At 34.4% G+C, this 18,050-nt stretch overlaps 1 long non-coding RNA gene across 2 annotated transcripts in view; it reads right to left on the bottom strand.

The window, feature by feature from the left end:
* Positions 1–10,049: 10,049 nt before the first annotated feature.
* LOC143661329 (uncharacterized) overlaps positions 10,050–18,050 on the bottom strand; it is a 35,431-nt gene continuing 27,430 nt past the window's right edge. For both annotated transcript variants that reach the window (XR_013164515.1, XR_013164514.1), the window contains 2 exons: positions 11,680–11,866; positions 10,050–10,359 (listed from right to left, as the gene is read on the bottom strand). This is a non-coding gene — a long non-coding RNA (uncharacterized LOC143661329). The remainder of the gene's footprint in view (positions 10,360–11,679; positions 11,867–18,050) is intronic.

Genomic DNA, 18,050 nt, shown 5'->3' with positions numbered 1-18,050 from the left:
TTCATTTTTACCACTTTGTATTGCTTCTATGATAATATTTCACCTTAGGATATTTTAGGTGAAAATTTTTGCTCTAGTAAAGACTTATTTGTAGGTCTAAAAATTATATCAGAACATAACATGTAAACAACAACTTAGCTATCTTAAATATTTTCTGGGACATAAATACATATACATATTTATATATATTTTTATGTTAAGCTAGGATTGTTTTCAAGCTGTCTTTTAAAAAACCCTTTAAATAATGTCGGTACCTGAACTATAAAAACATTAAGCATGAGATTTGCTCTGTGTTTGTAAATTAGCTTTTAAAATTTAACAAATTCTGTTTCCATATAGATGAACATCTCTTTCTTTTAGTTCCATTTATTTATTTTCAAATATTAAATCAAACATATCCCAGGAATAAAATGAAGTTGATTATAAAGGTCACCCTTCCTAAAAATTGCTGAGCTTATTTTCGAATTTTTTTTTTTAGAGTTTTTAAATTTATGCTCATGCAGTATAGTGGATGTATTTAACCTTCCCTCCTTCCCTCCTGTCTTTGTTGGCTGTTGGTTTCAAATTTATACTGACCTTACAAGGCAATGTCTATTTTCTGGAAGATTCTGTGCAAAACTGGTGTTACTTTTAGAGGCTTAGATGGCTTCATTATTGAATTCACTAAGTCTGTCAATTTCTTTCTGGGAAGGCTAATCACAGATTCAATGTCTTCAATTTTAAATATTGGTAGTGAAGGGTTTTCTATTTCTTCTTGTGTAACTTTTGGTAATCTGTGTTTTCTCAGGACTTTGTTTCTTGAAAATTTTCATTTCTGTTGGTATAAATTTGCAATGTCCTCTTATTCCATTTTTTTTTAATAATGGTAGAATCATTAGTGATGGCCTCTTTTCAGCAATATTAGCAATTTGTTTCTGCTTTTTCTACCATTATCGATTCTTTATTTCTATCTATCTATCTACCTATCCATCGTTCTTCATCAGACTTCCCACTTGTATTTCCTACTTTTCTTGTGACCAAAGATGTACTTGGTTGTGTTGGTCTTCAATATTGTGTATATTGTTTCTGTCTTGTAAATTTCTACTCTTACCTTTATCACCTCATTTCTACTATGAAGATTAAATTTGCAGTTCTTTTCCATGTTACTGAAATAGATACAATTTTTTTTTACTTTCTTCTTTTCTAATATATGCAAAAAAATCAATCTAGTATATATATACCTAGATTGCCCAAGTTTTGATATGGTATATTTCCATCATTATTCATTTAAACTATTTTCTAACCTAACAAGATATTTCCTATTGACATGTGAGACTTTAGAAGTTTTTTAATGAAAAGGAAAATTGATAAATGCATGGTATTGAGTTTTTTAAACAGTTGGGGACATTCTAGCTATTTTTAAATATTGAGTTCTAATTCCTCTATAGTTAGGAAACATATCTGAAGATTATAATTATTTAAAATTTACTCTCATTGTGAATATATTCCAGCATATACTAATTTTTTTAAATGTTTCCTTTGGATTTGTAAAAATGATATATTCTGGAATTTTGGATTGCAGGGCTAGACACAAGTCAATAAATCAAGCATGTTAATTTTCTTCTTCAACTCTGTACAATTGATATTTTTGTCTGAAACTTATTGAAAGCATTGAATTAAATATCTTCTATTGTGGATCCATCTATTTCTTCTTTCAGTTCTGTCAGTATTTCCTTGATATATTTTGAAGTATTATTATTACAAATATATTTAAAAATATTATATATTCCTCATGGATGAACTTTTATATCATTTTGAAATAACTCTTCCCTCATAATCCTTATTGTTTCAAACTCTATTTAGTCTAATAATTGTAAGGCTATACCAACATTCTTTAGACTGTTTTTTCATCCTTTATTTTTCACCATTTATGTGTCCTTATATTTAAGCTGAATATCTTCTAAGCAACACAAATTTGCGTGTGTGTGTCTGTGTGCACATGTTTGTATTTATCCAAGCTACCAAATTTAGTCTTTTAATTGGAGTATTTAATCCACTGACATTTAATGAAATAATTGTAACATTGTCTTTAACTATCATCTTACATTTTTTTCTTGTTCACCACTTTTTATAGTCCTTTTTGATTAAAAATTATTTTTGTGTAGAGAAACCATAGATTGGCAGAAAAATCACACAGAAAATACATAGTTCCTGAATACCCCTCCTACTGACAAATTTGCATTAGTGTGGCACCTTTGTTACAAATGATGAAAGAATATTATTTTAATTGCATTATTAACCATATCCCATAGTTTACATTGGATTTCACAGTTTGTGTTGTGTGGGCTTATGTTTTTTTTTTTTAATTCTATGATCGTAATATAAATATATATAACACCATAATATATATATTTGAAAATTTCACCTTTTAACCATGTTCAATTACATAATTAAGTAGTGTTCATTAGATTCACAATGTTGTGCTCATCAGCACTCCTTCATCAACACATTTACATCACCCCACATGGAAATTTTGTGCCATTTAAACATTAACTCACCAACACTATTCCCACCCCAACCCCCTAAAACCTATATTCTGATTTCTGTCCCTATAAATTTCCTTATTCTAATTATTTCATATCAGTGAGGTCATAAATATTTTCCTTTTAGATCAGACTTTTTTCACTCACCATGATGTGTTCAAGGTTCATTCATGTTCTTGCATGCATCAGATCTTAATTCCTTTGGTATGGCTGAATTCCATTGTAGGTATGTACCACTCTTTTTTTGCATGGGCAGGCGCCAGGAATCGAACCCTTGTCTCTAGCATGGAAGGCAAGAATTTTGCCACTGAGCCATCACTGCACTGTCCTGTACCACTTTTTTGAATCCATTCATCTGTTGGACATTTGGGTTGCACCCAATGTTTGGCAATTGAGAATAATGTCACAAAGAACATTGTTGTGCAAATATCTTTGAATACCCACTTTCGAAACTGAGCTGCATACTTAAAAGTGATTGCCAGCTCCTATGGTAATTACCCATTTAACAGTCTGAGGAACTGTAAAACTGTTTTCCATAGTAACCCTAACCATTTTACATTGCCACCAAAACTTAACAAGTACTCTTAATTCTCCACATCTTCTTCAACAATTATTTTCCACTTTTTAATTGTAGCCATTCTAGTGGGTATGAAAGGGTATTTTCATTGTGGTTTTGATTTGCATTTCCCAAAGCTAATGATGTTGAGAAACTTATATATGCTTTCTGGCCATTTGTAAATATTCTTTGAAGAAATGTCTATTCTTCAAGACTTTTCCCATTTTTCCTATGTCTGTTATTTGGTTGATAGCACCATTCAAATCTTCTCTTTATTTATCAATCTTCTGCCTAGATGTTTTATTAATTATTGAAAGTGATGCATTGAAATTTCCTATTATTAATGTAGAACCATCTATATCTCTTTTCAATTCTGTTGGTATTTGCTCCGTATATTTGAGGCTTTGCTATTAGTTGCATATATATTCATAATTGTTTTATCTTCTTATTGAATTGACTCCTTCATCAGTATATAGCGATCTTCTTTGTCCCTTATAACAGTTTTGACTTAAATCTGTAACAAACACATTTGATTTGATGCCAGCTTAATTTCGATAGCATGTACATACACTGTTACTATACCCTTTCCCCACCATCTTTTTTGTTGTACTTGTTACAAATTATATCTCTATACATTGTGTGTCCAAAGCCATAGATTTATCATTATTTTTTAGGCATTTACATTTTAGAAACTGTAAGGAGTAAAAAGTGGACTTATATTTCAAAAATACAATATAATATTACTGGCATTTATAAATTATCCATATGGTTACATTTACTGGAGGTATTTATTTCTTTATGCTGCTTCAATCCATTATCTAGTGCCCTTTCCTCCCAGTCTGAAGAATTTCCTCCAGCGTTGATGTAGGGCAGGTCTAGTGGTGACAAACTCCCTTAGCTTTGTGGATCTGGGAATGTCTTAATCTCTCTCTCTCTTTTAACATACTGTCTTACTGGATATAAAATTTGGGGATAACAAATTCCTTCTTTCAGCACTTTAAGTGTATCATTCCACTGCCTTCTTTTGTCCATGGCTCCTGATGAGAAATTGGCATTAACTTATTGGAGCGCCCTTGTACACTACATGTTACTTTTATCTTGCAGTTTTCAGAATCTTCTCTTCGTCCCTGACATTTGACAATGATTTTTCACCACACCCATTCAATTTTGAATGTGACTTCCAAGCCACCACACTAAGGCAAGAAAAATAAATAAAAATTATACAGATAGGAAAAGAATGGTGTGAACCTGTCTTTATTCACAAAAGACAATGATTCTTTATGTAAAAAATACTAAAGAAAATATGAAAAAGTTTACTAAAAGTAGTAGGTAATAAATCAAATGTAATTTCTATGCACTAATATCAAACAAGCTATAAAACATTGCTGGGAGAAGTTTGAAGACCTAACTAAATAGCAAGGTATTACATCTCTACGAATTGAGAGATTCAATATTATAATGAGGTTAGACCCGGTCAAATTTAGACATGGATTTAATCCAACAACCAAAAAAAGCATTCCAACAATGCTTTATTTTGTTTTGTTTTGTTTGTTTGTTTCTTTACTGGTAGAAAGCCATGAAATAGTTCTACATTTCACACAGCAATTTGAAACAATTTGGAGGGACGAAAACTTAGTTTGGGTATAAACTACCTAATTTTAAGATTTACTATAAAGCTAGACTAAAGAACATGATGTTGCATAAATAGAAATATAGATAAATGACAGAAAATAGAGAGTTCACACATGTATATTTTGTCAATTGACCTTTGGCCAAAGGGATCAAGGCAACTCAAGGAAGAAAAAATAGTCTTTCCAACAATTTGAGCTGGAGCAATTTGATATTCATCAAGAAGAACATTTCATATCTTACATGTGCAAAAAGTTAAAATGGATCATACATCTAAACTCAAATCTAATACTATAAAAATTCTAAAAGAAAACAAAATGGTTCCCTCTCTGATCTTGAGTTATGTTAAGTTTTCATAGAATGACAGACTAAAAAACATAACATTTTTAAAGTGACAATATTAAATTGATTTTATCAATTGATAAAATAAAATAAATTTTTTCTGCTGTTCAAAATTCATTATCAGAAATGTGAAAAGCAAGTCTCATCTTGGCAGAAAATTTTATATAGCTCTAGGTACATATCTATATCTATATCTATCTATCTATCGATCTATCTATCTATATATATATATATACTTCTAAATGACATTTCCTTAGACTATCTAAAGACCTCTAACAACTCAAAAATAATTCTACTTTTAAAAATAGGCAAAATATTTGAACATACACTTCCTTTAAAAAATGGCATCAAATCATCGATAAGCACATGAAAACATGCTCAACATCATTAGTCATGAAGGAAATTGAAATTTAAACCATAATGAGATACAGTATACATCCACTGTACTTTAATTTTAGTTATTAGAATTGCACTGGCTAGCAATAACAAGTAAGGCATGAATGTGGGTTAACTGGAATTATCATCTATTGCTGTTGGGAACGTAACACAGCTCATGTACCATGGAAAACATCGTAGCAGTTTCTCCAAAAGTTAAGCTTATACTTTCCATATGATATAGCTATTATAATCATAAATCTTTATCCAAGAGAAATGAAAACATCTGCCCAAACAGAGATTCACACACATATTTATAGTAGCTCTATTCCTTATAGCCAAAAATTGAAAGTAACAAGATTATTGTTCAGTTGTATAACAATACCTTGAACTACTGTTGGCAAAAAGAAAGAGTAAAATATCATATACAACAATATGAATGAATCTCAAAAACATAATGCTAAGCAAAAGAAGACAAACGGAAAAGAGTACGAACTATGCACTTCTGTTTATATGACAAACTAGTAAAGCCAAATCAAATTCACATTTATAGGAATTAGGTTTTGGATTGTCTGTGGCTGATGGTGAGGTGGTAATTGCCTGCAAAGGGGCATAAGGGAACTTTTCAGGATGGAGAATATGTTCAATGTCATGTTTTTGGTGGTAGTTGAATAATTCTATACATTTGTTAAAACTCTAACAAGCACCATTTTCTTGACCCACTTTTTGGGTAGACTCTGCCTCCATTTGCCATCAGTAAAAATTACTTACTGTATACCTTCTCTGTGTAATTGAGTTTCTTCACTTCTGATTTCCAAAAGGACTGCACGGAATCCATGAACCTTCTGAAATTATATGCTGAATATTGTGTTTAAAACACTTCATTTCTCCAAGAAGTACCTGGCTTCCAAAAATCTTAAAAGCCCACCAAGAGTAAAATCAGAATCTTATTCTATGTATTTTTCATTCCGTTATCTTCATGTTTTCTGTTGTTCCACAACTTAGAGAAACTCTTCCCCTGCTAGCTCCATAGACAGTGAGAATGCTGAACAAGATAGAGAAGTCAGAGTTTCTTTTTGTCCCAGAATAGTTGTGTAATAGTTTGCAGTATCTTTTTTCACTCAGGAACTCATTTTTCTCACTTGTAAGATATCTCCAAATCATTTTCAAATTTCTATGAGTCTATCTTTTTTTTCATTTTAATAATTTCCCATAAAGTAAAACATCAGAATTGAATATACGCATTGGCTTCTATATTGACTATCATTCTATTTAGCAACTGTTTCTGTTTCTTTCTTCTTTTAATGAACCATCTTGATCTCAGATCTCACAAAACACCAGATGTTTTCATCTACTCTTCACTGCTGTTACCTGTGTAGTGGGTGCTACCAATACATGTGTCTGCAGAATGGTTGCAAACTTTCCAGGTGGAAGTTAAAGTGAGATCTATATGTTAAATTATGGCAGAGAGAGAGAAAAAAAACAGGTTTAGTATCTGCTTCAATTTTCTCCAAAATTTCTATTTTCCTGGTGCCTTCAGTAGTGTCTGATCAAAGCAAAACAAAAACACAAAACCTTTGAAGCATGTGCAAATATTCCTAGAAAACTGAGCTATTATTCAAAATTCCAACATTTAAGAAAAGTCAGGAAACTAACCTGCATTTATTAGTCTTTTAGCTAACAATATATATCCTGATTACTAATCGTGAGAACCATTTTTATTTTGTGTTGGCATACTTTCATTATCTGGATTTATTTATTTTATGTAACTTTTTAAAGAAAATATGGTATTTGTATTTCAGTCTAAAATTTATTAGACACTATTTAGTTTAAAAATAGCTTAAGGGGGTGTAAATGGCAGATTTCTCACCTGCCATGCTGGACACCCAGGCTCAATTCCTGGTCCATGCACTTCCCCTCAAAAATAAAATGAACAAGCAAAACAAACAAAAAGTTCAACAACTGATGCTGCAATAACAGAATACTTACATTGAAAAATGATGAAATGTGACCCCGCCAAACAGCATACAAAAAAAAAAAGCTTAAAACAGTACTAAAATCAAAAGTAATACTCTGGCAAAGGTAGTCTCCCCTGGAGAGTTATGAATTCATCACATTGTTGACATTCAGTGGATAAATTGAAGTGTCCTTTGAAAGAAAGAAGACTAAGCAACTTTTTAAAATAATCTGAAAGGATGAATGGGGAAACTAAAGAATAATAACTTTTTTCTTTCTACCTTTTTGGGAGAGTTCAACTCAAGACATAAATTTTCAAAATTGACACTTGAAGACATACTGGAGCATAGAAAATTGAAGGTCAAATGTCTGGAATATTGTCCCAAGAAATGATGCTGCAACCAGAGTTTTTCAGCAACTGCAAAGTAACAGGAGCAGGGTATCCTTTAATATAAGGTACAAGATACCTTAGCCCTCAGTACATTCTATATGAAATGCCACTCAATGCTCTCTTTCTGTGTGACCCAATTCTGTACTTATAGAGGACATTTTCACTAGCATCTCAGGAATGCTGTTATTGGAAAGATGTTACCTTGGATAAATTACAATTGCTTGATTGAAAGTATCTCTTGTACATTAATGAAGTACAGAGTGGTTTATAATGTTAAGTCTTTTGTAAATTTGATCTATGTTAGTAAGTCTCTCCCTTTTCATTCACCTTTTGAGACATTGATATGCCTAAGGAGCCTTGTTATAAATAACTATGCAATGTTTTGGTTACATCTCTGTGTCCTGTTTTTGACTTAACAGCCTATCTTAGTTTGCCCGAACTGCTATGACAAATACCACCCACTGGTCAGTTTAACAACAGGAATTTATTGGCTCACAGCTTCAGAACCTAAAAGTCTAAACTCAAGACATTGGGAAGACCATACTTTCTCTTGGCTGTCTGTAGTGTTCTGGTGCTGGTTTGCCACAATCCTTAGGGTTCCTTGGCTTGTATCTCTGCTCCCCATCACATGGAAATTGCTCTCTCCCTGTCCCCTGTTCTCTTAGTTTCTGCTCGCTTCTGACTTCTTCCTGTGACTGTTTCTGGTTTCTGACTTCTTTCTATAAAACTTACAGAAGTACAGATTAAGATCCACCATGATTCAGTTTGTCCATACCTAAATATGATCTTAGAAGATCCCATTCACAAAGGAGTCCAGACCTTAATGGATAATTCATCTTCAAAATATCCTATTTATAAACGGGCTCACACACAAAGGAGTGAAAGTTAAGGTTAAAAACATGTCTTTTGTTAGGGTGTATGACTCAATCTAACACACTGCCCTTAACTGAATCCTTTTTAGAAAGTTAACAATTTATGAGCTAAGGAAATATTTGGTTGAGATTTAGAGATTACATATGTTACAACATTCTCCTACAATGATTTGGCTTGTGCTACTCACAAAGGGGAAAAATCTTTTCTGAATAGTTCTAAAATGTATTGGTATTTTTCCAAGGAAACTAGGAATTTTACTAACCATTCTGTTTACATAAACAAACTTATATTTATGTATTTAGAATGTATATTATTTTCCCATTTGTCTAGAAGAATAGATGATTTAGAGGTTGTTAATTAGCATTTATTTCTTTGGTCAACACACTAGGGGAGCACAGAAGTAATTTTTGAGTAAATATAATTGAGTGAAAAAAATGTTTCTTGAATAAGATCTTTAGTATAGTATTTCAATAGAACATATATTCCTTTTTTTAAAATGGCTGAGTTATAGACTCTTAGAAAAAGGATTTATAGTGGAAATGCTGACACAATGTTAGCTCCTGTATGGTGGTGTGAACTCAGTGCTATAATAATTAAGCAATTAGGCATGACAGAGAGTGTGAGTTTCCTGAGATAATCACACCCCTGGGGCATTGCAAGTCATGATCCAAAGATAAGTGTTTTTAATCTCCCAAGGGTATGATTATCGGATGATAACCACACCCTCTGGAGAAGACTTATGATTCATAAAAAAATCTTTACTATAAGGAGAAATGATTATACTACTCTAGTGGATTTAGCTGGCTATGTATTTCCCAAAAATTAATTAATAATTGCAAAATGTACACCACCCTAATGATATTAGGCATCAATCCTGTTGAAATAAAGAGTTGAGAGAAGGAATCTCCAATTCTCAACCTCTGAAAGAAATGTGTAATTGATTAAATGAACCATAAAGATTATATTACCAGGTTTTTCTATTGCCTGTGTCTTATCAAATAAACTCAAGTCAGATTCTCTCATTACTTAAATTGCTCACTTTTAGGTAACTTGGGCACTTTGGAATAATGAGCTTTATCTAAGAGCATTTTATCTTTCATCATTCATTCACTCACTCATTCATCCACTTCATCCCAATATCTATCAAGTAAACATGTAGCAAGTATGCTGAAATTATGCATTTTCCTTTTATAATCTCATTGTAATCCTCACAATAACTGTGTTGAGGTAGGTAATATTTTTCTGATGTTACAGGTAGGGAAACCATGATTCAGTGGTTCTGAGCCAAGATCAAGGTCAGAAACTAGTTGAGGACATGCTAGAACTAGGAAAATGGGTTTGTCTCCAGAATATGTACTCCTAACCACTAAGCACTATTGGAAAAAATGTAGTTTGAATTGCATCCTTGTTTATTTCAGAGTCCCACATGAAGCAAAGCATTCCAGGAAGACAGAATTGGCAGTGTAAAGTGGGGAGTCTCAGAAAGACATAGCATATTCCTTGACCCTTCTCTATAGTTGAAGTCCTTGATGCATGGATCAAGAGAGTACTGGAAGGAAGAGTTAGAAAATTCAAGTTTGAATTAAATTTGGGCCAAGTCACAGAGGAGCTTCATTGCTTTGCTAAGTACATTGTCCTGAACAAATCTGCTTCACTGATGTCAAGTTCAGTCAGACTGGTCATCTGGCAGTGAAGATTCCTTCTCTCACCTTTATCTGCAAAGGTCAGACACACTTCCTAAGAATGTACATCATAGTGGCAGCCATTATAAAACAGATAAGAGTCAGACAGGCCAGGCACTTGCCCTCTATAAAAATAATTTCTGATGGTTATTTTAAAAGTTGGACATCTTCAAATGATTCAAAGGAAGGTGGGAAAATAAAATTTAATTTTGATTTAGAAACTAAACATAAGTTGCAGTGCATATTGAGGAAGTAGAAATTGTTGCTCTAGAACCTATTTTAATGAAAACCCTTTCAGAACCAGGCTGTTAGTCATGCTGAGAACTACAGAAATAAGCATAGAGAGAATATACATATAAATGAGCAAAGTCTGGTATTTGGAAAGAGCTCAAGAGTCCCTGGGAGATACAAAGGTATGTAACACATGGTATCTGCCTTTGATGAGTTTGTGATCTGCTTGGGAGCAAAACATGCTCAATTTTCTGTGAAACCACCAGGAGAAATAAGAGTTAAGCATTGTTAACTATTCTTTAGGGTTTGGATGGAAAACTACTGGTCTACTTATTTTTGGAAAAGTAAAAAATTAACAGCAAAGACAATAGAAATCTTTCATTTCATGTCTTAAATGGGTCTTCATTTGCTCTAACTAGAAAGCACAGGCTTAGAGTCAGTTAGACTTGGAGTTTTAATCCTGGCTGCAGCTCCTGGGTGACACTCCCTTTGCCCATTACTTGACCACAGAATCTCACCCTCCTTTTTGTAAAATACAGTCCATACTTCAACACTTCCCAAATTGCAAAATGGCTAAAAAGATTTGAAATGATGTATTATAGGATTTGGCTTAGTGACCAGCAGATGGGAGGCATTTATGAAATGATAGTTATTAGGATTGAGGAGTTCAACTCTTGGACAAAGGCAGTAGCACAGTCTGGAGGGAGTTGCAGTCCAGAGCTCAGACCACTCTGGATGGCCGTGCTTCCACACATATTTACCTTCCCAGTCCGTTTCCCTCCACCCACAGGCCTTTTTGTCTGGGAGCCTCAGTTAAGGGCTTCCCCAGGTACCTGGGCTGCCATCTCCTCACCAGGGGAGAAGGACACTTTAGAGATATTTTTCTTCTCGCGGTCTCAATACTCTTGCACTCCAAGCCCTTCCTTCTCTTCCTCCCTCCAGCTCCTTGGACCATGAAATGGTATGAGCCTTTTGTTCAGTTTTCCCCTGGCTATGAGATCATCCCCACTTCTGCACTGATCCACCTGGTTCTCACCCAACCTGCCAAGGTCCATTTGGGGATCCAGCACATTCTCCTGTATAGCCTCATGTTTATACTATTGCAGTAAGTGATTTTCTTACCCTGGCACACAAATCTGGACCTCAGCAAGTTCTCTGTTTCTCAATTGGATTCCACAGGTGATCCAAGGGGTGCTGAAGGGATGTGATTCTCCCATGGGAGCATGAAAGACCCACTTCCATCTTATGCATCTGGATGCAGTATCCAGAACATGTTTTAGTTCTTTTACGTGGAGTCAGTCTTCTCTACCTATGGAAGTAGAAATGGAGTCAGAATTTGAAAGGAAAGGCCTTTAGTTCAAGTCTTAATAACCATCGCCGTCTTCATAACAAAATCCTGAAAACACTGGCTGCTGTGTACCCAAATGAATTCTGCCCATAATTATCCTTCTTTCTTACTGTGCTTGCTGCACATGTTCCTTCAGTGCTTTATTAATTAAGCTTCCTTGAAAAGAAGATATGATTAGGACAAGTGACATAATTAAGATCTGAGACCACCCTGAGATTAATGTTTCAAAAGCACTGGAATATTTACTTACTTGTGACCTCTGGAGTTCCCACAAAATCACTGGGTGTCACTATTTCAAGTGAATTTTTGGAGAGGTAATGTAAAATTTGCGCAAACCATGAACAAGTTATTTAGCCACTCTGAAACTTGGTTTCTTCATGTGTAAAATGATGAAAAGCAGGAGTTGACATACTGTTTAAGAACAGCAAGGACTGAAGTCAAAAGCACTAAACTGAGAAACATAACCCCTTTAAATCTTCTCTGGAGTAATATAAGGGAAACGTTAATTACTGTTTAATACCTATACTTAGGGGAACAGACACTACTCTGTAGCAGTTTTTTTTTTTTTTAGTGCAAAACTGTTTGTTTTTTCAGAAATGGTATTTGGAAGAACAAGGTAAATAGTAAGTACTCAAAAGAACTTCATATTCTTCCAAGTTGCTTAACTAAAGATGAATTTGCTTATTTATTTCAGGTCAAGTGAGTGTGCAACTGGAAGCTGAAAAAGACAAATAATTCTATGAAAAATTATGGAATTTGATCTGTATCCTTTTATGGTAAGGTATTTCTGTTGCCATTTTTTGTTCGCTCAGATCCAGAGTAAATTTAAGCGTATTACTCTCTAATTCCCCAAACTCAAAAATACATTAATCATTAGAAGTAGGGGGTATATGAAAAATGTATGTGGCTACATGTCTTGCAGTTATTTTGTCTCTCATGTTATGAGGACACAAATACAGTTAGCTTAAAGTAAGTGTATAAAATTAAAGAATGCTAAACATTGAATGAATAAAAATTATTTTATAAAAGGAATACTGTTAAGATAATTAAGCAGAATAAATCAATTGAAAATAGATTAATGGTTTGAGAGGCAGTACATGTGGGAGACAGAACGAGGTTTGGGATAGGGAGTGACAGCTAATGGGTACAAGGTTTCCTATGGGGGAGATGAAAAAATGTCCCAGGATTAGATTTTGGTGGAGATGGCTGCATAACTTTGTGAGTATAATAAACATGCATATATATACACACACTAAATATGTAAAAAAACAAAAAAGTACTAAAATTGTACACTTTAAAATGGTATAGGAATTACACAATGGTTGTAGAACATTCAACGTGAAGGTCAGGACTGCAGTGTCCATCACAGAAACAGAATTTTGAAGCTAGAATCAATAAAGGAAACATTACCCACCAAAAAAGTTCATGAAGTCCAATAAATTGGAACACAATTAAGCTGTGACTACTTATGACGCAAGGGCAATCAAGTCAAAGTTACCACATTTTCCAAAACAACAACCGAAACAAAGACAAACGGGCTAAGGAAGAGACAATGATTGCCCTGGGTCTTTGTGTATACATAATATTGGAAATGCAGTTTGGAGTTTCAGTTGTTGCAATTGGAATACTTAGGTTTTAAGGGATTGGAGAAACAACAGAATTGAATATTTAGACCACAGCTATTCTAAAATGGCCAAAGTTATGGATTCATATCTCTCGGTCAGAATACTTTGTTGGCTGAAAAACAATTCTAACAGAATAAATCATACCCAAGTAAACGAACACAAAAATACAATTAAAATATTACAGAGTTCACAGTATTGAAGGGAAACAATTAGGTCTCAGGAAAGACAGGAATCAGGAAAACCCTCAGGAAGATAAATGTTCTGGAAACTAATGGAGCGTTTTCTTCAGAGAATCACCATGCAAATATCAGATTGAATCACTTCCCTTCATTTTTTTACTCTTCTCAGGGTTGTATTTTCAGGAGAAAAAGCATTTGATCATCATTTAGACTTAAATAAAGGGAAAATCACCTAAACTGACAGTCCCACCTTGATTGCATCCAATGAGGGAGCAATTTACTAAGGAACTCTTACCAAATGGTAGAGAACAAGAAGCAGGATACAAAACACACACAAACTAGAGCCACCGATCTTCAAATTGCCTAAACCAACCTGCTAGTATACTATAGAACTTATGAGATAACTTTAAGATATTAATGTTTACAAAGTGACTGTGTGATTGTGAAAACATGTGTCTGATGATCCTTTTATCAAAGGTATGGACAGATGAGTAAAAAAGTATGGAAAAAAATAAATGAATAATAGAGGGACAAAGGGTAAAATAGAGTAGATGGAAATACTAGTGGACAAAGAGAGGGAGGGGTAAGGTGCATGGTACATATGAGTTTTTTCTTTTTACTTTTTTCTTATTTTTCTGGAGTGATGCAAATGTTCTAAAAAATTGTCATGGTGATGAATACACACATATGTGATGATATTGTGAGCCATTGATGGTACACCACATATGGAATGTATTTGTGTGAAGATTTCTCAGTAAAAATATTTTTTTTAGAAAAAAGATAACTTGCTTAGGTTCAAATTCTGACTTTGTATTAGCTAGGTGGCCTTGGATAAGTTATGTAACTTTGTTCATCGGTTTCGCTCATTTGTGAAGTGGGGTTAATGCTACTACCCACTTCACAGGGCTGATATTGGTATCAGGCACACAGTATACTCGTTATTATTATTGACATTAAAATATGAATAGCATGTGCAATACATGTAAAACATAAATATGCTCAAAGTATTTATTTATTTAAAAGTTTAGAACATTATAGAATAGCTAGCTATTCCTTATAAGTACATGATAAATCAAAACAATATGATTATATTCATCTAAAAAGTTCAGTAATCTTAACTTAAAACAGATTTTGCTCAATTGATAGAAATCAACCAACTTTTCTTGTACTTCTATAGGAAAAGCAATATTTTACTTAATTCCTTTGGAGAAAGGCCTTGCCTGAATCCAAAATATTCACCTTCTTATTTTTTTGAGCTAATGTTGATTTAGACCAGAAAGCAGACTTTATAACATCAGCATTTACACAATCATTTATATCCCATAGAATGCCGTGCATATGTATCATGCATTATATGGTTTAGTTCGGTCTTACTACATTAGCCTAGTAACAATAGGAATCCATAATTTCTCTATAGTCATTAATCATTCCTGCTCCTTGAACAATAAACTCAACAGAATGGAATGTCACATAGTAGTCAATTTTAAAATAAACATAATTAAGTAAACAACCCCAAAGTAAGAAAAACTCTGTAGAAAAAAGTGTATTTTTCTGTACAGTTAACCTGTTGATGTATCCTTTGTGGATAATTTCAGTGGAATCCTTACTTTTACTCTCGAAAACATTGCCCCCTGCGGGAGCTTCCAATTTCTTAGCCACAGCTGGAGATATTTAGGCTTTCTTACAGAAATGAATTCAATTACCTATTACTAGTTTTAGATGGTGAACGAAAGTGTTACCATGTCACTGCTTTCTGAGCCCTCCCCATCACATACACAGAGACCGGTCAGCACCTCCGGCTATCCTCTCCCTTTGATGCAGATTAGCAACATTTTGGGAACTGCATGGGGATGTTTTCATTGAGCTACTTGTAACATTTAGGTTTCAATTATGGAAGAATCACCACTATAAATATTCTAGAATAAGGAACGTATTCTAAGAATTGGGTCTTACACAATTATATGAGAAGCTGTGGGAAATAAAGATCCAAACACATCAGAGAAAAGCCCACTAACCAGCCCTGGCACTAATGAGTGACCTGGAGCAGAATAAACCCACGGCTGGAAATGGAGTTTCCTAAACACTTCATACAAATATAAAACGACAATAGGTTGAAAAAAATGACAGGTATATCCAAAGTCCAGTTTGAGTTTAAAATAGAAGCGAGCAGCTCTAAAAAAGAAAGCAATGATAACTGAAAAATTCTTGTTTAAAAGAACAGTTATAAATAGGTGATGACTAAATTTCAAATTTGAATTTCCCTTCTCAAATTTGACACTAAGAATAAGTCTGGCAAATCCAAGTTTCCTCAAACTTCAGTAGCTTCTGGTATAACTGGAGAGATAAAATGGTAACAGGAACCTGGCTTTTGATGCCATTTTCCCAAATAGTTCCTTCAGCCCCACTCAAAATTTGAGGGTCCTCTCTGGGGTCTCAACTGTACGTCCAAAGGCTATTTCTACCAGGTGCCTCTTCTTCTTTGCCAGCTATATACACTGGGCCTTGTGATGTCCCTCTCCCTTTGGCCATGTCGCTCCAGGCATATGAGGGTTCCGCCATGTCCAATGGATTCCCCCAGGCCCTACATAGAAGAAACGGAAGAGGGCATATACAGTCCAGAGACGGTTCATGAGTCAAATGTGAGGGAGAACAAACTCCTCAGCCCATGCCGACTTGTGTATTGCACTTTGTGGGAGTGGTTCCCAAGCAGGGATGACTAAGTCCCCCAGGTTCCTTATGAACACTGTTCTTTCTGTAGCCTCTCTCTTGTCAGTGCTCAGACACCAGCATGAGGGGATGATCAGGGTCTGACCCCAGTATTATCCTTTTCATTCCATGCTCATCTTTCTCCTGCAGGTAGCCCCTCTGCCAACAATGTTGAATTCTCTAAAACTGCACAATCCATTAGAAATGTAATACAAGTCAGATAGGTAATTTAACACTTAAAAGTCTAAAATTTTAAATTTTCCATCAAAATGTGAAAAGGTGAAATTAATTTTAACATCTAATATGAAAAGGTGAACTTAATTGTATTTAACTCAATCTATTCAAATATTAACATGAAATCCATGTACAATTATTAATTATTTTCTTCTTTTGTACTAAGTCTTTGAAATCCAGTGTCTATTTTACACTTAGAGCACATCTCGAGTTGAACCAGCTACATTTTAAAGTTCCCAATAGCCACACATGGCTACTGACTACCGTAGTGGACAAGGCAGCTCTAACACTCACCAAGATTCTCATTCCACTTAGGCATATGTTGTAGCAATGTTCTCTTCCCCATCAAAACTACAATTTATGTAGATTGAAATTGTTTAACAATTTATTGGAAAATGTTAGTAAATCAGGGTGGGCCATGGTGGCTCAGCAGGCAAGAATGCTTGCCTGCCATGCCAGAGGACCCGGATTCACTTCCTGGTGCCTGCCCATGTAAAAAAAAAAATTAGTAAATCATAACCACTTAGCCTAACTTTCATTCTTCAGATAAATCAATCTTTCACTTTCTCACCCTTACATTATTGCCTTTGATACCTGTAAATAACATTAATATATGAAAGACAAGGTTTCCAGAGCCATAGGGCAGAGAAAGCTTTAGCTACAAGAATTATCTGCGTCCCTTTGTAATTTCTTTTAAAGAGTAGAGTCTAAAGTTCCTCCTGCCCCAAATTTCTCTCAACCAGAGTGTCAAAAAGGACAACACTTCCCAGTGCCAAGACATTATTTCATGATAAGGAAATGGCTCCACTGATTTTAGTCAAACTGTGGATGCCTGAGCATAATATTAGTCACTTATATCTCGCTCTTTATGAACTTAGGCATTTACTTAAAGTTCCAACCTCATGGCTACTTGAAAACTGGATTTCTCTGTGGAGAGGGGTAGGAGGTGAAAAAGACATTATAAATCAAATGAGGAGATGAGGCCTTTAAAATCACACTTGGTCTACTTTACTCCTATGCCTGGAACTGATAGGTCAGGCTGAAAGCTAATGATTTGCTGGTTGCAAAGTAATGCCATCCTCATTTGTGTAGGTTGTAGATGGTGGGATGAAGGGGAGGTGCCAATGCAAAGACAGAACAGCAGTCACTATAATAAGCAATTGTTACAGTGACATGGCTTTGCCTTCTCCCCATTCATTTTATTTGGGAAGATGAAATTCCTGCATGTAGCCATTTTTAGCACTTATTGGGAGTGTGTGTAGAATCATTTGTTGAATGTTGCAGAGATCCTTGCCCTGGCCACAGCACTTGGACCTTTAAATGCAATCTAGAGAAATAAACACTGAGAGAAGTTTAATTTGTTTCCTACTTATATACATTTTACTTCCATCAAGCAAAAAT

Source organism: Tamandua tetradactyla, chromosome 2 (assembly GCF_023851605.1).
Source record: "Tamandua tetradactyla isolate mTamTet1 chromosome 2, mTamTet1.pri, whole genome shotgun sequence".
NCBI classification, from domain to species: Eukaryota; Metazoa; Chordata; class Mammalia; order Pilosa; family Myrmecophagidae; genus Tamandua; species Tamandua tetradactyla.
Note: the sequence above shows the minus strand (reverse complement) of the source record. Positions and strands in the feature narration are given on the sequence as shown.